The following is a 23,314-nucleotide window of genomic DNA, read 5'->3' as shown; positions in this document are numbered from 1 at the left end:
TGGGTTTAGAGAGAACATACCATAACACCAACCATATATGAAAAACCCACAGCCAACATCATACTGAAAGGTTTCCCTCTAAAGACCAGGAACAAGACAAGAAGGTCCACTCTTACCATTTTAATTCAAAATAATACTGGACATCCTAGCTGCAGCAATCAAGCAAGAAGGAGGAAAGTATCCAAATTGGTAAGATAAACTTAACCACTATTGGCCAATGACATGTGCGTGTGTGTGTGTGTGTATGTGTATATGTAAAACCCGAAACACTCCACCAAAGAACAGATGAATGAATTCAGTAAAGTTGCAGGATACATTTCTGTATGTTAATTTTGTTATTACATTTCTATACAGTAATAATGAAGTAGCAGAAAGAGAAATTAAGAGAACAGTTCCATTGGAGAGTAGTCCAAGATGACCACTTAGGAAGAGTATGAACTCACCTCCTCCACAGACACACCAAATAATAAACCTATTGTAGAGCAATTCCTTCTGAAGAAGTGAGAGCTGACTGAACAGCCTCTGCACAAAAGATCACATAACTGTAAGATGGAGTCTTGTTACTAAAGAGAACCCACAGTCCCAACACTGAAGAGCAGTGGAGAGGGATAGTACTAAGGGACTGTAATGCACCCACCCTGGGGCACAGAAAGAAAGCTACAAATTAAAAGCAACTAAAACATAAAGGATCCAGCCCTACCACCACCAAGCAACAGGACAGCAGCTAGAACTCTGGATTGGAGATGCTGGTGAACACAGCTGTTTTATGTTCCCTCTCCATCGTGACAGCATGGACAGGCATAGTGTCCAGGCACTCTAGCCAGCCTATTGACTCTGAACCCCTGGCCTCTACCCCACACCAGACTGAGCCATCCAATTACATCAGCCTCCAGCACACCACACACCAAGACACCCCTTCTCAGGGCTCACTACAGCTACAGCCACCTTACTTACCAAGGTGACACAGGCACAAAGCACTATGGCACACTCCAGGCACACATTATTTTAGCTCCTAATGTCTTGCTATGTATGACACCCCCAACTCGAGAGATCCAGGACTATCCCTGAACAGAGCATCGCAAGAACCCGAAGTCTGCACCCTGTCTTAGCTATAGCCACCTCACCAGGGCATACCCTGCACCAAACACCATGAGTTTTTGTGCACATGGCTAGCCCACACTAGCCATGGGTCTAGCCCTATCACAGCACTCTATGAACAGCATTTGAGGAGACTCCAGCCTGCACCCGGTTCAACTACAGCTCTCCTGTCAAGGCACCCACTGTATGGAATGCCCCAGGATGCCCTGGACCACACTACACCTTGGCTCCAGCTACCCCACCAGGGTAGCCCCTGCACAGGATGCCCAAGACACTCCAGCCTGCAGCCCTCTTCACCTTCATCTAATCTGCCATGGTGCCCTCCATGCAGAGAACACCAGTACACCCCAGCTTGCATCTGCTTTGGCTTAAGCTATCTTCCGGGGTGCCCATACAGTGGACAGCCCCAGAATAACCTGGCTAGCACCAACTTTAGTTTCAGCTGTCTTGCTGGGGCACCCTCTGCATTGAGAGATAGGAATACCCTGACCCATGCCCATTTCAGCTACAGTCATCTCATCAGGGAAGCCCCAGCATGGAGTGCCTCAGGACCACCAAGCTCATGCCCGCCACAGCTCTAACCACCCAGTCACTAAACACAGTCAACACGGGATGATCATACACAAGATTCTTCCATCAATTTTAGAAGTAACTGTTCTAATTCATAAGAACAAACACAAAGACAATGTAAGGAGATAAATGAATATGCTCCAAATAAAAGAACATGACAAGTCCTCAGAAAATAAACTAGATAAAATGGAAATAACCAATCTACCTAACAAAGTAATGGTTATAAAGAAGCTCACCAGACTGAAGAGTGGAAGTGACAGTGAAAATGTCAACAGAAAAAATATTAAAAAGAACCAATCAGGGGCACCTGGGTGGCTCAGTCGGTTAAGGGTCCGACTTCAGCTCAGGTCATGATCTCACAGCTTATGGGTTCGAGCCCTGCATCAGGCTCTGTGCTGATGGCTCAGAGCCTGGAGCCTGCTTTGGATTCTGTGTGTGTGTCTCTCTCTGCCCCTCCCTTGCTCACACTGTCTCTCAAAATAAACATTAAAAAAAAAAGTTGAGAATACAATAACAATGAAATATACACTAGAAGGAATCAACAGTCTTTTTTTTAAGTTATTAATTTTGAGAGAGAGCGAGTGAGCTGGGGAGGGGCAGAGAGAGAGCGGGGGACAGGATCCAAAGCAGGCTCTGCACTGACAGCAAACTCATGAACCATGAGATTATGACCTGAGCTGAAGTTGGGATGCTTAAATGACTGAGCCACCCAGGTGCCCCTCAACAGTATCTTTAAAATGACACATTAGGTCCAGCTGGTATAAGAGCTATATATGGAACATTCCATCCAAAAACAAAAGATTACAGATTGTTTTCAAGTCACATGGGACATTCTTCAGAATAGATCATAGGTTAAACCATAATACAAGACTCAATAAATTTAAGAAGATTGAAATCGTATCATGCATCTTTTCTGATCACAATAGTATGACACTAGAAATCAGTAACAAAAAAACAAAAATGGAAAACACAAACATGGAGGTTAAATAAAATTCTACCACATAAGCAATGGGTCCATGAAGTACACACTGAGAAAATGTTAAAAATACTTGGAGACTAACGTAAATGAAAACACAAGGCAAAAATCTAGAACCATTTTCACTGTGTCCCAAAGAGGGAAATGTATAGTGATATAGGACTACCTCAAGAAATAAAAATTCTGGGATGCCAGGGTGGCTCGGTTAAGTGTCTGACTTTGGCTCAGGTCATGATCTGAGGTTCATGAGTTCAAGCCCTGCATCGGGCTCTGTGCTGACAGCTCAGAGCCTGGAACCAGCTTCAGATTCTGTGTCTCCCTCCCTCTCTCTCTCTCTCTCTGCCCCTCCCCCACTCACACTCTGTCTCTCAAAAAATGAATAAACATGTTTTTAAAATTTTAATAAAAAATAAACATCTCAATCTAAACTTACATCTAAAGGAACTAGAAAAAGAAGAGCAAAGTCCAAGGTTAGTACAAGGGTACAAGGAAAGAAATAATAAAGATCAGAGCATGGATAAATGAAATGGAGACATAGAAAAGATCAACAAAACCAAGAGCTAGTTCTTGAAAAGATAAACAAAATTGACAGAAAATTAGACCTATCAAGAAAAAAGGAAAGGAGACACAAATAAATAGAATAAGAAATGAAAGAGAAGTAGAGGTGCCTGGGTGGCTCAGTTGGTTGAGCATCCAACTTTGGTTCAGGTCATGATCTCATGGTTCCTGAGTTTGAGCCAGTGTCACACTCTCTGCTGTCAGCACAGATCCTGCTGCTTCAGATCCTCTGCTCCTCTCATCCCCTCTCCCCTGCTGAGTCTCTCTTAAACTTTAAATAAAAGAAATAAAAGTAGTAAGAAAACGGACACCACAGAAATAAAAAGAATTATAAGAGAATACTATGAAAATTATACAAAAACTAGACAGCCTAGAAGAAATGGATAATTCCTAGAAACACAGAATCTTCCAAAACCAAATCACAAAGAAACAGAAAATCTGAACAGACCATTTATGAAAATTGAATCAGTAATGAAAAAACTCCTAAAAAACAAAAGTCCAAGACCAGATGGATTCACAGGTGAATTCCACCACACATTTTAAGAACAGTTAATACTTATTCTCAAACTATTTCAAAAAAATAAATGTGGAAGGAAAGCTTCCAAATATAGTCTATAAGACCAGCATTGCACTATTACCAAAATCAAAGATACTATAAAGAAACCTACAGGCCAATAACCCTGAACATAGATGCAAAAATCATCAACAAAAGATTAGCAAACTGCATTCAACAATATATTAAAAGAATCACAAAAATTAAGTGGGATTTATTGAAAGGATGCAAGTATGGTTCAATATTTACAAATCAACCTGATATCACATTAAAAAATGGTAACTATTATGATCATCTCAATAGATGCAGAAAAAGCATTTGGCAAAATTCATCTATTTCTGATTTTTAAAATTCTCAATATAGTGGGATTAGAGGGAACATATCTCAATATACCAAAGGACAATATGAATACCCACAGCTAACATTTTAGTCCATGAGGATGAACGGTTTTTTCTGCTATGATCAGGAATAAAACAAAGATGTTCACTCTTGCCACTTTTATTCAGCATAGTGCTGGAAGTCCTAGCCACAGCAATCAGACAGGAGAAAGAAATAAAGGCATCCAAATTGGTAAGGAAGAAGTTAAGCTATCACTATTTGCCGATAATATAATGCTATACCATAGAAAACCCTAAAGACTCCACCTAACACTGTTAGGAGTAGTAAATGAATTCACTAAAGTTGCAGGATACAAAATTAATACTCAAAAATGAGTTGCATATCTATACACTAATAATGAAGTGGCAGAAAGAGAAATTAAGAAAATAGTTTGAGTTATAATTATACCAAAAGGAATAAAACATCTAGTAGTAAACTTAACCAAGGATTTGAAAAGATCTGTATGCTGAAAACTGTACAACATTGATGAAAGAGAATAAGGACAACATAAACAAGTGGGAAAATATACTGTGTTCAGGTACTGGGAGAATCTATAGCAGTCTACAGATTCAATGCATTTTCTATCAAAATACCAATAGCATTTTTGCCAGAACAAGAACAAATAACCCTAAAATTTTTAAGAAACCACAAAAGACCCCAAATAGCCAAGGAAATTTGAGATGGAAGAACAAAGCTGATGGTATCACAAAGCAAGATTTTAAGATATACTATAAAGCTGTAGTAATCAAAACAGTATGCTACTGGCACAAAAACAGACACAGAGATGAATGGAACAGAAACAGAGCCCAGATATACACCCACACGTATATGGTCAGTTAATCTACTACAACACAAGATGCAAAATATAGAGTTGGGAGAAGACGGTCTCTTCAATAAGTGTGTTGGGAAAACTGGACAACTCCCTGCAAAAGAATGAAATAGGACTCTTTCTTACAGCATACACAAAAACAAACACAAAATGCATTAAAGACCTTCATGGGAGACATGAAACTGTAAAACTCCTAGAAGAAAACAGGCAGTAATCTCTCTGGCTGTGACCTTTGCAACATTGTCCTGAGGCAACGGAAACAAAACCAAAAATGAACTATTGGGACTGAGGAAAAAAAGCTTTTTGCACAGCAAAGTATACCATCAACAAAGCAAAAAATGTCAACCTACGGAATCAAAGAAGATATTTGCAAACAATATATGATAAGGAGTTAATATCCAAAATATGTAAAGAACTTATACAACTCAATACCAAGAGAAACGATCTGATTAAAATGATGGTCAGAGGACCTGAACAGACATTCTTCCTAAGAAAACATACAGATGGCAAGCACATGAAAAGAAGCTCAACACCACTAATCATCAGATGCAAATCAAAACCACAATGAGCTATTACTTCACACTACTCAGAATGGCTATTATCAAAAAGATTAGAACTTCAAGTGCTGGTGAGGATGTGGAGAAAAGGGGACTCTTGTGCACTATTGGTGGAAATGTAAATTCATGCAGCCACTGTGGAACACAGTATAGAGGTTCCTCAAAAACTTAAAAACAGAAATACCATAAGATCCAGTAATTCCAATACTGGGTATTTATCCAGAGAATACAAAAACACCAATGCAGAAAGATTTTTACACCTCTATGTTTATTGAAGCATTATTTACAATAGCCAAGATATGGAAGCAACACAGTGCCCATCAATAGATGAATGAATGAAAAAGTGGTATGTATATACAATGGAACATTACTTAGCCTAAAAAGATCTTCTGATCTGGGGAAACATGGATGGACCAAGAGGATATTATGCTAAGTGAAATAAGTTAGAGAAACACAAATATCATATGATTTCACTTATATGTGGAATCTCAAAAAGGAACAAAAACCAGTAACAGACCCATAAATACAGAGAAAAAATGGTTGGTTGTCAGAGGGGTGGGGGTGGGACAGGAGCAAAATGGGTGAAGAGGAGTGGGAGATACAGGCTTTAGGTTATGGAATAAATAAATCACAGGGGTAAAATGTACATCATAGAGAATATAGTCAATGGTATTATAATAGCATTGTATAGTGACAGATGATAGCTACACCCATGGTGACCATAGCATAATGTGTAAGTTTGTTGAATCACTATGTTAACTGTATGTCAGCAATACTTCAATAAAAAGGAAGAAAATCCCATTTATAACTGCACCAAAGAGGATAAGATACCTAAGAATAAATTTAAGAAGGTGAAAGACCTATACTCTGTACTCATCTATAAAATATTAATGGAAGAAACTGAAGATAAGACAAATGGATAGATCTACCATATTCACAGACTGAAAGAATATTGTTAAAATGTCCATACTACCCAAAGTAACCTAGATATTCAATGCAATCCTTATCAGAATATCAGTTGCATTTTTCACAAAACTAGAACAAACATTCCTAAAACTTGTATGGAATCACAAAAGGCCTCAAATGGCCAAAACAATCTTGAGAAAGGAAAATGAAACTAGGGGTACCACAATCCCATATATCAGTTATACTACAAACATATAGTAATTACAACAATATGGTACTGGCAGCATATAGACACATAGATCAATGGAATAGAATAGAAAGCTTAGAAATAAACCCATGCTTATACGATCAATTAATCTACAACACAGGAGGCAAGACAAACAATGTGGAAAAGACAATCTATACAATAAATGGTGTTGGGAAAACAGCTACATGCAAAAGAATGAAACTGGACTACTTTCTTATACCACACACAAAAATAAACTTGAAATTCATTAAAGACCTAAATGTGAAGCTTGAGACCATTAAAATCCTTAAAAAAAAACATAGGAATAATCTCTTGGACATCAGTCTCAGCCATGTATTTATGACTAGGTCTCCTCAAGCAAGGGAAACAAAGGCAAAAGTAAACTATTAGAATGACATCAAAATTAAAAGCTTTTTACAGTGAAGGAAATTATCAACAAAATGAAAAGGCAACCTCCTGAATGGGAAAAGATATTTGCAAATGATAGGTCTGATAAGGGGTTGATATCCAAAATATATAAAGAACTTATATAACTCAATACCAAAAGAACAATCAGATTTAAAATTGGGCAGAGGACATGAAGAGACATTTTTCTGAAGAACACAGAGAGACTGCAACACACATACTCCTTAATATCATTAATCATCAGGGAAATGCAAATCAAAGCCACAATGAGATATCACTTCACACCAGTCAAAATGGCTAGCATTAAAAATCTAAGTGGGGTGCCTGGGTGGCTTAGTTGGTTAGGCATCTGAATTCCACTCAGGTCATGATCTCGCGGTTCACAAGTTTGAGCCCCGCATCAGGCTATGTGTTGACAGCTCAGAGCCTGGAGCCTGCTTCAGATTCTGTGCCTCACTCACCCTCTCTCTGCCCCTCCCTTGCTCACACTCTGTCTCTCTCTAAAAAATAAATAGGCATTAAAAAAAAACTATTTAAAAAAAATCTAATAAGTTTTGGCGAGCATGTGCAAAAGAAGTAAGACTTCACTGATGGTGGAACTGAAAATTGGTGCAGCCACTGTGGAGAACATTATGGAGGTTCCTCAAAAAATTAAAAATAGAAATACCATGTGATATAATAATTCTACTACTGGGTATTGACCCAAAGAATGTGAAAACAATTGAAAAGATATATGCACTCCTATATTTATTGCAACATAGTTTACAATAGCCAAAATATGGAAGCATATAGGTGTCCACTGATATAGGAATTGGTAAAGAAGATGCAATTATACACACAACAATGGAATAGTACTCAGACATAATAACGAATGAGATCTTGCCATTTGAGACATTGATGGACCAATAGAGTATTTTGCTAACTAAGTCTGACAGAAACACAAATACCATATGATTTCATTATATGTGGAATCTAAAACAAACTACTACAACAGCAAAAACACATGAACAAACAAGAAAAACAGACTCTTAAGTACAGAGAACAAACTGCCAGAACAGTTTTCCAGAACAGAGGTGGGTTAGGGGAACAGGTGAAAATGACAAAAGGGCTTAAGAGGTACAGATTTCTAGTTACAAAGTAAGTCATGGAGATGAAAAATATAGCATAGGGCATACAGTCAGTAAATATTGTAGTAACATTATATGGTGACAAATGGTAAATACAGCCATCATGGGGTTAGGTACAAAATCAATATGCATTATACCTGAAACTAATACAGCATGTGAATTTGAATTAAAAAAATTTAACTCATACTACTTAAATAACTTGCCAAAACTAGTTAGTAAATGTTGTCATATGTTGGTTCACAAATACTCATCTGTAAAATGAAAAAAACTATTGACCTTGCAGCTTTGTTCTGAAAACTGGTGACATCTAGCTTAGTGTCTAGCACCTAGAATATTATAACTTAGCAGATTCAAAAATCAGTTGAGTCTGGATAGATTTCCTCAGTTATTTCCCTTTAAGCTGGAGTTCCATCTCTGTCATTATATGGAAGAGTCTCTGTTATTTTGAACCTGCTGTCACCTCACTGAATCTGGCTTAGTTTTAATACAAGTCTTCTTCACTTTACAATGGGGTTATGTTCCCAAAAACCCATCATAAATTGAAAATATTGTAAGTGAAAAATGCATTTACTACACCTCACCTACCAAATATAGCTTAACCTAGCCTAACTTAACTGTGCTCAAAGCACTCACATTAGCCTAAGATTGGGGAAAATTATAAAACACAAAGCCTATTTTATAATACAGTGTTAAGTATCATATGTAATTTACTGAATACTATACTGGAAGTGGAAAACAATGGTTATGTGTACAGAATGATGGTAAGTATATTGGTTGTTCACCCTCGTAATTACCGGACGGTGGCAGAGAGAGCCATTCTGCCACTGTCCTGCATCATGATCATATCATACTGTATATCACTGGCCTAGAAAAAAAGTCAAAATCCAAAATTCAAAGTATGGTTTCTACTCAATGGGTATTGCTGTTGCACCACTGTAAAGTTGAAAAATTGTAAATCAAACCATTTTAGGTCAGGAACCATATGTGTACTGGAAAAATTCTTTCTTGAAGAAAGCTGGTCATATCCTACTTGTCAAATCCATCAGTCTCTTTCTAGCCCTCAATCTTCTTAATCTCTCTTCGTTTGACCTTCCACTAACCTCATTTAAAACCTTTCATCCTTTAGATTCCTTGATTTTCAAAAGAAAATGTTCGCAATTGACATTGTCCTATTGCTATCCACCTTTGGTCCCCTTTTCTGCACCTGCATCATAAGTGTACACGTGCCTTAATATCCCAACCACAGACCTCTTGGTACTCTTCTTCAATATCTTGTTCACTCCTGCCTTCATCTATTATGTGAGTGGATAATTTTTAAACCTTTAACTGCTATAATACATTCTAAAATGAAAGAAGCCCTTGAGATTTGGGGATCCAAGTTCATATAGGAGGAAATCACTAAGGCCTAAAATAAAAGAAAGATCAAACTTCTAGCTATATTTTTCCCCAAATGGACATTTAGCTATTTCATCCCATCTGTTGAACAAAATATCTCTACTAATTTAAAATATTTATTCTATATGCTACATATAAACTTTTGTTGTTCTCTTTAGCTGATTTGTGCATCTTCCTGCAATACTACATTTACAGTTCTTTTGACTGAGTAGGGCAAGTCTCATTCAATGTTCAAAAACTTATTTTTACACCTTTGACTTTCCTAGAGAAACTTCAAGGTCAACTTGACAAGTATTATTGCCCCACCCTGCAAGAAAAAGGAAAATCCCAATGGGATTCTGATTAGTATTTCATTAAATACAGAAAGCAGAGATCTTTCACTATTTACCTTAATTATATAAGGTTAAGTATTGTCTTCAATGTATAGAGAAGAAAACAGAGATACAGAGAAAGTTCAATGACTTGGTCAAGGTCACGCAGTAAGTGGTAGAGCCAATCATGAGCTCATACTTGTAACCAAAGAGAGAACAAAGATTTTGTGCCATTTGCAATATTCCCTCCACAACTAAATACATTTTTAGAAGACAAAATATCAGTTGAGGTCATCATCCAGAGAGTTTTGTCTGGTTCCCTGGGCCAACGGAGACTGCATATGTTAAACAGATGTAATTTATTTAATCTCTGAGAAGGGAAAAGAAGTTTTGGCAGTACTTCTCCAAAACACTCCCCTGTAAACTGGCAGAAAGAAGGCGTCTGGGAGAAGGAGGTGCCAGTTTGGCAGCATATCCTCCAGCCAAAAGGAAGTAATTGTAAATGAAGAGCAGTGGAGGTGATCTGGAAATACTGACTAATCACTTGCACACTTACGCAGCTGCTCTCTTATATGCTGCTCATCATCCACAGCACATTAGGTTAGAATCAACCTCTGTGCCAGATGATTCTTAGACACCCACTAAATAAAACAAGAACACTTTCCTTATGCATCTATCCTTAGTATTTTCCATGAGTTACTATTACTAACAAGTCCAAATCTCAATCTTTAAACAAGCATTAATTTAAGACCATCTCAGTTTTTCTCTTTGGATTGCTCTTGTAATGGATCGAATAGTCTATGCTAAGTCAAGTAGTAAAATAAAATAAAATGGAATACTTTCTCAGTGTCTGACATGCTTCATGCCTATGTAGCTGAATCCCACAAGTGACAAAGAAGCTTTGATTAGAGTTCAGAAGGGCCAGCCTAAAGAGACAGGTTATTTTCTGGTATTTTCAAGGGCAATAAATGACTTTAGTCTTTCTGGATGTCAAAGGACTAATCTCTGAGCTATTTAAGTATGACCTTCATTAATCTCAGTCAGCCATGCCCTTAGAATCCAAGGATTATACATATATATGTATACATATATATATATATATATATGTGTGTGTGTGTGTGTGTAACTAATGCAAAATTTAAACTTTGATATTTTTATCATATGTACTATTTTCACCTCATTTTCCTGTATTTTTCAACCTGCTGATTTGTACTTAGGAATTTCTACTGTCTAATCATCATCTCATAAACACTATTCCACTCTCTCATCTAATTCTCTGTTGGATATTCTTCCAGCAAGTAGTAAAGAAGCAACTTGTGTATGAACGTGTAAGCAGCCTCTCCAACCATCAATATATTACTGTTATTTAACCAAAATAGTTCCTTAGTCATGCATAAAGTAAGCAAGTATTTGAGACTATGCAACCCCAGTTCAGAATGAATGATAATACAACCTCTAACCAGTTGTCAATAAGTAAAATGAAACGTGATATATGATGAGTATATAATCCATGAAGACTTCCATTCCAAACATCTCTTTAAGTGACAATCCGAATACTTACATGGACACTTATTACCCATAAATAGTAAAGGCTCTTAAAGGCCTTTATTAAATTTATCTGTTCTGTATAGGACCACTGTGCCAGCCATGGGAATAAACCCACTCAAAATGATTGATTTTGTATATCAAAATGACTACTGGGACACAGAACTAACCATAATGCTGGCTTTTTAAGAAAGCAAATATATTAGGGTTTCTGGGGAAGATAGTGGAGTACGAGGATCCTAGATGCACTTTGTCCCACAGACAAACCTCCAAACCTCTGGGTAAATAACCCAGAAAGTGACCTGAAGATTCTCCACAGATAAATGTAGAGAAAATGGCATGTGGGAGAAGGAAGGGTGGAGACATGGTTGGGAGCCCAGCTAACATGTGGACTGTCCGTGGGTGGAAGCAATGCTGTGGGCACAAGAGGGAAGGCTAGCAGACCCCACACCAGGCATAGAGGACATAACACTGGAAAGTTGAATCCCCATAACATTTGGCTTTGAAATTCAGAGGGGCTTCAGTTCTTGAGTTCTTAAAATTAATGTGGCTTAACACCTAGAACTTTGAAAACTAGCAGGGTCATATCTAGGAGAGTGGGATGGCAAAAGTAAACTGAGTTTCCACTCTTAACGAGACAGCATAACAGCCCCAGTGAGATACTGTATAGAAGCAGCAGTTTGAAAGATACTTGGGGTACACAGGATAGAGATTTGTTTACTAATATCAGAGCAGGTGCTGGAGGGACAGGGATCTTTGGGAGATTTCTCCAGGTACAACAGGGCTGGCAGGCACCATTTACCTCCCCTGCCCTCCAGCCTAGAAAAATGGACACCTGCAGGAATCAGCGCAGCATTTAGAGTCTCCATCTAGCTTGTTAAGAGCTCTTCCCACCACTACATTCTCCTGCAGACCAGCCCCTACATTCTGGCTTTGGCAGGAGTTTTCCAAAGCAGCAATATATAGACTACCTCCCACAGCAGTATAGTGCAAGTCTTGTTGACTCCTGCATTCTCGCGTGGACCTGCTCCCTCCAGCACACCCTCCCAAAAGTCCATTCAAAGCGTCACCACAACGTGACTGTGCAAGCAACCCTGATAGGGGTCAAAATGACCCCAAAGTGACTCCTGCCCCAGGAGAGAGGAAGAAAAGCACACAAATTCAACTGACTATAGCCCCAGCAGACTGGGGCTGGGGTCAGACATATGGTCTGACTATGAGTCCCACCCACCAACAAAATCTTCTTAGGAAACTACATTAAGGAGAGCACCCTCCAGTTCACTGCTAATGCACTCTGATAAATGCCTGGCCTGATCCACCTCAAGCTCAGGGCAGTCTCAGAGTGGCCCACAAGCAAGACAAATGAAATCCTGTCCACATCGGGCAGAGAGCCATTGAAAGTGACTGGACTAAAGGTAAATGTAGCTCAACCACAACAATAGGGCACATACAATACACATAAGAGACATCCCATGAAGTGCCAGGTTCTGGTGAACAAGCAACATAGCGTTACAGGGCACCAGAGAGGCTCTTCAGAAGGCACTATGTCTCAGCATGAGACATAGCTTACTTTCCTAATACATAGAAACAGAGTTAGAAAAATTGAGGAGACAGAAGATTATGTCCCAAAGAAAAGAACAAGACAAAACCACAGCAAGAGACCTAAGTGAAACAGATACAAGTAATATGCCTGATAGAGAACTTAAAGTAATGATCATAAAAATAATTGACTCAAGAAAAGAGTGGAAGACCTCAGTGAGGTCTTCAACAGAGACAGAATTGAAGAACTCAATAACTGACATTAAAAACATACTAGATGGAATAAATAGTAGACTACAGGAATCAGGAGAACAGTTCAGTGACCTGGAGGCCAGGGTAATGGAAAGCAACCAAGCTGAATAGAAGAGAGAGAAAAAAATAATAATGAAAAATGAGAATGAAGAAATGAAGGAACACCATCAAGCTTAATAACATTTACATTACAGGGATCCTAGCAGGAGAAGAGAGAGAAAAGGGGGCAGAAAATTTATTTGAAGAAATAATAGCTGAAAACTTCTCCAATCTGGGGAAGGAAACAAATCTAGATCCAGGAGCCACAGGGAGCCCTCAACAAATTCAACCCAAGGAGGTCCAGAAAAAGGCACATGGTGGGGCACCTGGGTGACTCAGTTAAGCATCCTGCTCTTGATTTCAACTCAGGTCATGATCTCATAGTTCGTGACTTTGAGCCCCTCATCATACTCTATGCTGACAAGCATGGAGACTGCTTGGGATTCTGTCTCCCTTTCTCTCTCTCTGCTCTTTCCCTCTTGCATGCTCTCTCAAAAATAAACATTTTTTTAAAGGCACATAGTAATAAAAATGGCAAAAAATGGCGATGAAGACAGAATTTTAATATCAGCAAAAGAAAAGTTATATACAAGGAAAACCCCAAAAGGCTATCAGCTGATTTTTTCAGCAGAAACTCTATAGGCCAGAGGGGAGTGGTATGATATATTCAGTGCTTAAAAAAAGAAGAAGAAGAAGAAAAACTTCAGCCAAATACACTGTCCAGCAAGGCTATCATTCAGAATAGGAGAGGTGTGAGTTTCTGAGACAAACAAAAATTAAAAGAATTCATGACCACTAAACCAGCCTTACAAGAAATGTAAAAAGGGACTCTTTGAGTAGAAAGGAAAGACCATAAGCAGGAGTAAAAGCAGGAAGCACAAAAGCAGTAAAATTAAAAATCAGCCAAGGAATTCACAAAATTAAAGGATGTAAATACCATGTACCTAAAATGTAGGGGAGAGAGGAGTAAAAGTTTTGTGCTTTTAAGGTGGGTTCAAACTTAAGCAACCATCAACTTAATATAAACTGCTATATGCATAAGATGTTATATACAAACTGAACAGTAACCACATATCAAAAAACGGTAATATATATGCAAAAAAATAAAGAGAAAGAATCCAAGTATATCACTAAAGAAAGGCAACAAACCATAAGAGAAGAAACCAAAACAAAGGAACAGGGAAGAACTACAAAAACAATAATAAAACAAGTAACAAAATGGCAATAAGTACATACCTATCAATAATTACTCTGAATGTCAATGGACTAAACACTCCAATCACAAGACAGAGATAATGGAATGGATAAAAACAAACGCTATTTACATGCTGCCTACAAGGACTTATTTCAGACTTAAAGATACATGCAGACTGAAAGTAAAGGAATGGAAAGGCATTTATCATGGAAACGGAACTGAAAAGAAAGCTGGGATAGCAATATTTATAGGAGACAGAATAAACTTGAAAACAAATTCTGTAACCAAAGACAAAGAATGACCTTACATAATCATAAAGGGACAAGAATTGTAACAATTATAAATATTGATGCACATAAGAGTACCGAAATACATAAAGCAGCTAATTACAAACATAAAGGAAGTAATCAACAGTAATATAGTAAGAGGAGGGCACATTAAAACCCCATTTACACCAATCAGTAGATCATCCAAACAGAAAATCAACAAAGAAACAGTGGCTTTGAATGACACATTGGATGAGACAGGTCTAACAGACGCATTCAGAACATTCCATCCTAAAACAGCAGAATACACATTTTTTCAAGTGCACAGGGAGAATTCTACAGAACAGATCACATGTTAGGCCACAAAGCAAGTCTCAACAAATTCAAAAATACTTTAGTCATACTATGCATCTTTTCCAACCAGGACACTATAAAACTAGAAATGAACCAAAAGAAAAAATTGAAGGGAACACAAATACATAAAGATTAAATAACATGTTACTAAACAGTGAATGAGACAAACAGAAATCAAGGAAAAAATCAAAGACACATTGGAGGGATACCTGGCTGGCTCAGCTGGTAAAGCATGCAACTCTAGATCTTGGTGTCGTGAGTTCAAGACCCAGATCGGGTGTACAGCTTATTAAAAAAAAGAAAGAAAGAAATACATAGAAACAAATGAAAATGACAACACAATGTTCCAAAATCTTTGGGATTCAGCAAATGGTCTTCTAAGAGGAAAGTTTATAGTAATAGAGGCCTACCTCATGAAGTAGGAGAAATCTAAAACAACCTAAGCTTAGACTCCATAGGGGCTAGAAAAAAAAGAATAAAACTCAAAAACAGTACAAGGGGTAAAATACAAAAAGACAAAACAAACAAAAAACAAAAACAGTACAAGGAAATAATAAAGATTAAAACAGAAATAAATACAAATATTCTCAAAGGTTTCTAAAAAATAGAAGGGAACATTCCCAAACTTGTTTTTACAAGGCCAGCATTACCTAAATACCAAAACCACACAAGCACACTAAAGAAAATTACAGGCCAATATCCCTGATGAATATAAAAGCAAAAATCCTGGGGCGCCTGGGTGGCTCAGTTGGTTAAGCGTCTGACTTCGGCTCAGGTCATGATCTCACGGTCCGTGAGTTCGAGCCCCGCGTCGGGCTCTGTGCTGACAGCTCAGAGCCTGGAGCCTGCTTCCAATTCTGAGTCTCCCTCTCTCTCTCTGACCCTCCCCCGTTCATGCTCTGTCTCTCTCTGTCTCAAAAATAAATAAACATTAAAAACAAATTAAAAAAAAGCAAAAATCCTCAAGAAAATAGTAGCACGCTCAATTCAACAATACATTAAAAGTTTCATATATTGTGTTCAGGTAGGATTTATTCCAGCAATGCAAGGATGGTTCAACACGTGCAAATTAATTAATGTTATACATCACATTAACAAAATGAAGGATACAAAAACTCAAACAATAATCTAATTGATGCAGAAAAAGCATTTCACAAAATTCAGCATTCATTCATAATAAAAAAAACTGTGTATATAGGGATCACACCTCAACATAATAAAAGCTATATGACAAGTTTACAGCTAAAATAATTAACAGTGAAAAGCTAAAAGCTTTTTCTCTAAAGTTAAGAACTTGACCAGTATGCTCATTATTGCCACTTTTATTCAACAATGTACTAGAAATCCTAGCCAAAGCAATTACACAAGAAATAAAAGACATCCAAATCAGAAAGGAAGACATAAAACTGTCTTCATTTGCAGACGATGTATTATATAGAAATTCTAATGACTCCAGAAAAAAAAAACTGTTAGAGCTAACAAATTCAGTAAAGAGACAAAATACAAAATCAATATACAAAAATCAGTTGTGTTTCTATACACTAATAGCAAACTATCAGAGAAATTAAGAAAGCAATCTCATTTATAATTGCAGCAAAAAGAATAAAATGTCAAGAAATAAAGTGAACCAGGGAGGAGAAAGATCTGTACACCAGAAACTATCAGATATTGATGAAAGAAATTGAAGAAGACACAATTAAATAGAAAGATATTCTGTGCCCACTGACTGGGGAAATTAATATTATTAAAATGTCTATACTATTAAAGCAATGTAATCCCTATCTTAATTCCAATGGCATTTTTCACAGAAAAAGAAAAAACAACTCTAAAATCTGTATGGAACCATAAAAGACCCCCAAAAGAGCCAAATCAATCTTAAAGCAGAAGAAAGTTTGAGTCATCACAAATTCTGGTTTCAAATATATTACAAAGTTATGGTAAATACGACAGTATGGTTTAAGTATAAAAATAGACACATAGATCAACAGGACAAAATTTGAGAGCCCAGAAGTAAACCCATATGAGTGTATGTGTGTATGTGTGTATGTGTGTGTGTGTGTGTACACACACACTCAATTAATTTATGACAAAGGAGCCAAGAATATACAAATGAGAGAAAGAATAGTCTCTTCAATAAAAAGTGTTGGGAAAACTGGACAGACAGAAGCAAAACAATGAAATTAGACCCTTCTCTTTCACCATACTCAAAAATCAACTCAAAATGGATGAAAGACTTGGACATAAGACCCAAAACCATAAAAGTCTTAGAATAAAACAGGGAAACCTCCTTGTCATTGGTCTTGGCAATGATTTTTTGGATTTGACACAAAGCAAAGGCAACAAAAGCAAAAATAAATAAGTAGGACCACAGGAAATTAAAAAGTTTCTGTACACCAAAGGAAACCATCTGTACATCAAAGGAAAATGAAATGCCAAACTACCAAATGGGAGAATATATTTTAAAATCATATATCTGATAAGGGATTAATATCCAAAACACTATAAAGAACTGCTCAACAGAGAAAAACAGTCTGATTGAAAAGGAGAAGATCTGAACAGACATTTTTCCAAAGACAACATAAAAATGACGAGCAGGTATGTCACAAGGTGCTCAACATCACTGATCATCAGGGAAATGGTAATCAAAACCACAATGAGTTATCACCTCACACCTGTTAAAATGGCTATCATCAACAAGATAAGAAATAACAAGTGTTGGTGAGGATTTGGAGAAGAGGAAACCCTTGTATACTGTTGGTCCAACTATAAATTGGTACAGTCACTACAAAAAACAGTATGGAGGTGTTCTCAAAAAATTAAAAATGAAACTACCATATGATCCATACCACGTCTGAGTATATATCTGAAGGAAATAAAATCATTAGTTTGAAAAGTTATCTGTACCTCCATCTTCACTGAAGCATTATTTACAATCACCAACACAGAAAAAAACTAAATGTCCATTAATGAATGAATGGATAAGGAAATTGTTATCATATACACATACACATGCAGAACACACACACACACACACGAATAATATTCAGCCATGAAAAGGAAGGTAATCTGCCATTTGCAACATGGGTGGACCTTATAGTGTTTATGGTAAATAAATCAGACAGGAAAAGATAAATACTGTATGATACCACCTGATAGGGTGGTTAGAAGCAGTCTCTAGGTACCCTAGCTGGCATATTGCCTCAGTGAGTCTTGGGCCCCTAGCCCACACCTGCCCCAGCTCCCTGACCAAGGAGGTCCTAGTGCAGCACATAAGACATCCTTAGCAAGCACTCACTACAGCTCCAGCCATCACTCCAAATTACTGCAGCAACATTCTTGGTCCAAACCACTTCAACTCCAGATGACTTGCCAGGATACCCCCTGCCCATGCCTCACCTAGGTTTCTGCTGCTCTACTATGATGCCCTGTGCAGAATGCCCCAGGCCACCCTAACCACATCTGCCTTGACTCCAGCCACCACCAGGACACCCTCGTGTGGAGCACTCTGGGATACCCTTTCCCCCCATCAGCTTCAACTATACTGCCAAAATATCTTCTGTGCAGAGAGTACTGGGACCCCCCCCCAATCCCCTACCCCCACCCAGTATGTACACACTTCAGCCTGAGCTATCATGCCATGTTGGCCTTTGCAGCAAGTCCCGAAAATGCCCTGACCAGGGCATTCAGCTCAGGCCTTCCCAAAGCAGCCCCAGCACAGAATGTCCTGGCACCCCCAGGCCACACTAGCCACAGCTCCATTTCAGTTAGCCAAAGTCACCAGGCACACAGTCTACACAGGGGAAAACCATATACAAGACTATTCCTTTGAGTTTAGGAGAAGTAACTGTTCTGCCTAATTCATAAAAACAAATACAGAAAGTCAATCAAAATGAGGTGACAGGATATGTTCCAAATAAAAAAAAATAAGATAAAATTTTAGAAAAAGAACTAAATAGAACAGAGATAACCAATTTACCTGAAAAAAGAGCTCAAAATAATGGTCCTAAAGATACTCACTGGACTGGGAAAAAGAGTGGATAAACTTAGTGAGAACTATAATAAAGAGAAAACATAAAAAAATAACCAATCAGAGTTGAAGAATAACTGAAATGAAATACATACTAGAGGAAATCAATAGTACATCAGTGGATGTAGAATGGGTCAGCATTTTGGAAGACAGGTTAATAGGAAGCACTCAAGATGAGCAGCATAAAGAAAAAAGAATTTTAAAAAGCAAAATTAGGTTAAGAGACCTTCTGAGACACCACCGAGTGAACAAACATTCACCTCATAGGGATCCCAAGGAAGAGAGAGGAAAAAGGGCAGAAATCTTTTTTTTTTTTTTTTTTTTTAAGAAACAATAGCTGAAATCTTCCCTAACCTAGGGGAGAAAATAGATATCTAGGCCCAGGAAGCACAAAAACTTTGAAACAAAATGAACCCAAAGAGATCAACACCAAGACACATAATAATTAAAATGTCAAAGATTAAAGATAAAAAGATAATTTTAAAAACAGCTAAGGAGAAGCAACTATTTATATACATGGAAAACCGCAGGAGGCTATCAGCTGATTTTTCAGCAGAAACTTTATAGTCAAAAGGAAGTGGCAAGATATATTCAAAGTGCTGAAAGGAAAAAGCCTACAACCTAGAATATTCTATCTCTCAAGGTGATCTTTCAAAATTGAGATGAGATAGAGTTTCCCAGACAAATAAAAGTTAAGAGTTCATCACCACAAAACCACCTTTACAAGAAATGTTAAAGGGACTTCTTTAAATGGAAGAGATGATAATTAGGAGAAAACTATGAAAGCAAAAACTGTGACGAGTAAAAGCAAATACACAGTAAAAGTAGTAGAGCAATCAATCATAAAGCTAGTAGGAAGGTTAAAAGACAAAAGTTATAAAATCAATAATATCCTAAAAATTAGTTAAGGGGACTCACAAAATAAAAAAAAGATCTAAAATATGACTACATAGGTAAAATGTGGAGCAGGGAGTAAAATTAAAGTTCTTTTAGAATGTGTTCAAACTTGGGGAGCCTGGGTGGCTCAGTTTGTTAAGCATCTGACTTCAGGTCAGGTCATGATCTCACAGTTCATGAGTTCAAGCCCCACATCAAGTTCTGTGCTGACAACTCAGAGCCTGGAGCCTGCTTCAGATTCTGTGTCTCCGTCTCTCTCTGCCCCTTCCCCCATTCACACTCTGTCTCTCTCAAATAAAACAAACGTTAAAAAAAAAGAATGTTCAAACTTAAGTGACCATCAACTTAATATAGACTACTATATACTTTAGATGCTGTATATGAACTTCATGGTAACCAAAACCAAAAACCTAAAACAGATACACAAAAAATAAAAAGAAAGCCAAGCATTACACTAAAGAAAGTCATCAATCACAAGAACAGAGAGAAAGAAATAAAGTAACAGAGGAATTACAAAAACAACTAAAAAACAATAAAATGCAAAATACATACCTATCAATAATTACTTTGTTTTATTTATTATTATTATTTTTTTAAATTTACATCCAAATTAGTTAGCATATAGTGCAACAATGATTTTAGGAGTAGATGCCTTAATGCCCCTTACCCATTTAGCCCATCCCCCCTCCCACAATCCCTCCAGCCACCCTCAGTTTGTTCTCCATATTTATGAGTCTCTTCTGTTTTGTCCCCCTCCCTGTTTTTATATTATTTTTGTTTCCCTTCCCTTATGTTCATCTGTTTTGTCTCTTAAAGTCCTCATATGAGTGAAGTCATATGATTTTTGTCTTTCTCTGACTAATTTCACTTAGCATAATACCCTCCAGTTCCATCCATGTAGTTTCAAATGGCAAGATTTCATTTTTTTGATGGCCTAGTAATACTCCATTGTATATATATACCACATCTTCTTTATCCATTCATCCATTGATGGACATTTGGGCTCTTTCCATACTTTGGCTATTGTTGATAGTGCTGCTCTAAACATGGGGATGCATGTGTCCCTTCGAAACAGCACACCTGTATCCTGTGGATAAATGCCTACTAGTGCAATTGCTGGGTCATAGGGTAGTTCTATTTTTAGTTTTTTGAGGAACCTCCATACTGTTTTCCAGAATGGCTGCACCAGCTTGCATTCCCACCAACAATGCAAAAGAGATCCTTTTTCTCTGCATCCTCGCCAACATCTGTTGTTGCTTGAGTTGTTAATGTTAGCCCTTCTGACAGGTGTAAAGTGGTATCATTGTGGTTTTGATTTGTATTTCCCGGATGATGAGTAATGTTGAGCATTTTTTCATGTGTTGGTTGGATGTCTTCCTTAGACAAGTTTCTATTCATGTCTTTCGCCCATTTCTTCACTGGATTATTTTTTGGGTGTTGAGTTTAATAAATTCTTTATGGATTTTGGATACTAACCCTTTATCTGATATGTAATTTGCAAATATCTTCCCCCATTCTGTCGGTTGCCTTTTAGTTTTGCTGATTGTTTCCTTCACTGTGCAGAAGCTTTTTATTTTGATGAGGTCCCAGTAGTTCATTTTTGCTTTTGTTTCCTTTGCCTTCAGAGACGTGTTGAGTAAAGTTCCTGTGGCCAAGGTCAAGGAGGTCTTTGCCTGCTATCTCCTGGAGGATTTTGATGGCTTCCGGTCTTACATTTAGATCTTTCATCCATTTTGAGTTTATTTTTGCGTATGGTGTAAGAAAGTGGTCCAGGTTCATTCTTCTGCATGTCGCTGTCCAGTTTTCCCAGCACCACTTGCTGAAGACACTGTCTTTATTCCATTGGGTATTCTTTCCTGCTTTGTCAAAGATTAGTTGCCCATACATTTGTGGGTCCATTTCTGGGTTCTCTATTCTGTTCCATTGATCTGAGTGTCTGTTCTTGTGCCAGTACCATACTGTCTTGATGATTACAGCTTTGTAATACATCTTGAAGTCTGGAATTGTGATGCCTGCAGGTTTGGTTTTCTTTTTCAGAATTGATTTGGATATTCAGGGTCTTTTGTGCTTCCATACAAATTTAAGGATTATTTGTTCTAGCCCTGTGAAGAATGCTGATGTTACTTTGATAGGAATTATGTTGAATATGTAGATTGCTTTGGGGTAATATCGACATTTTAACAATATTTGTTCTTCCTATCCAGGAGCATAGAATCTTTTTCCATTTTTTGTGTCTTCAATTTCTTTCATAAGCTTTCTATAGTTTTCAGTGTATAGGTTTTTCACCTCTTTGGTTAGGTTTACTCCTAGGTATTTTATAGTTTTTTCTGCAACTGTAAATGGGATTGATTCCTTGATTTCTCTTTCTGCTGCTTCATTGTTGGTGTATAGGAAGGCAACCGATTTCTGTGCATTGATTTTAGATCCTGCAACTTTGCTGAATTCATGAATCAGTTCTAGCAGTTCTTTGGTGGAATCTTTGGGTTTTCCATATAGAGTATCATGTCATCTGCAAAGAGTGAAAGTTTGACCTCCTCCTGGCCAATTTGGATGCCTTTTATTTCTTTGTGTTGTCTGATTGCAGAGGCTAAGGCTTCCAATACTATGTTGAATAACGGTGCGAGAGTGGACATCCCTGTCTTGTTCCTGACGTTAGGGGGAAAGCTCTCAGTTTTTCCCCATTGAGGATGATATTAGCATTGGGTCGTTCATATATGACTTTTATGATTTCGACGCATGACCCTTTTATCCCTACTTTCTTGAGGGTTTTTATCAAGAAAGGATGGTGTATTTTGTTGAATGTTTTCTCAGCACCTTTAATAATTAAATGTAAATGGTCTATACATTTCAAAGGACATAGAGTGATACAATTGATTTAAAAAAAAAAAGACTCATCTATGTGCTGCCAATAAGAAACTCACTTTAAACCTAAAGATACATACAGCCTGAAAATGAAGGAAAAAGATATTCCAGGCAAATAGAAAAGAAAAGAAACAGGAAGTAATAGTTACATTAGATAAAACTGACTTTAAAACAAAGACTATAACAAGACAAGCAAGAGAATTACATAATGACAAAGAGACTCAAACAAATAGATATAACAATTTTAATTCTCTTTGCAGCCAATATTTAAGCACCTAAATGAATAAATTAAATATTAATTATTAATAAATTATAACTTATTAATTATAGATTAAATTTATAATTATATAAATTAAATAATAATTAAATATTAACATAAATGGAGAAATTGACATCATAAAATAATAGTAGGGGACTTTAACTTCCCA

General features: G+C 37.3%; 1 protein-coding gene across 5 annotated transcripts in view; it reads right to left on the bottom strand.

The window, feature by feature from the left end:
• The window catches only part of KLHL32 (kelch like family member 32), a 251,317-nt gene that overhangs the window by 5,620 nt on the left and 222,383 nt on the right, over positions 1–23,314 (bottom strand). The gene's annotated exons all lie outside the window — the stretch shown is intronic.

The sequence above is a fragment of the Prionailurus bengalensis genome, chromosome B2 (genome assembly GCF_016509475.1).
Source record: "Prionailurus bengalensis isolate Pbe53 chromosome B2, Fcat_Pben_1.1_paternal_pri, whole genome shotgun sequence".
Lineage (NCBI taxonomy): Eukaryota > Metazoa > Chordata > Mammalia > Carnivora > Felidae > Prionailurus > Prionailurus bengalensis.
This window is presented reverse-complemented; position numbering and strand designations above follow the sequence as displayed.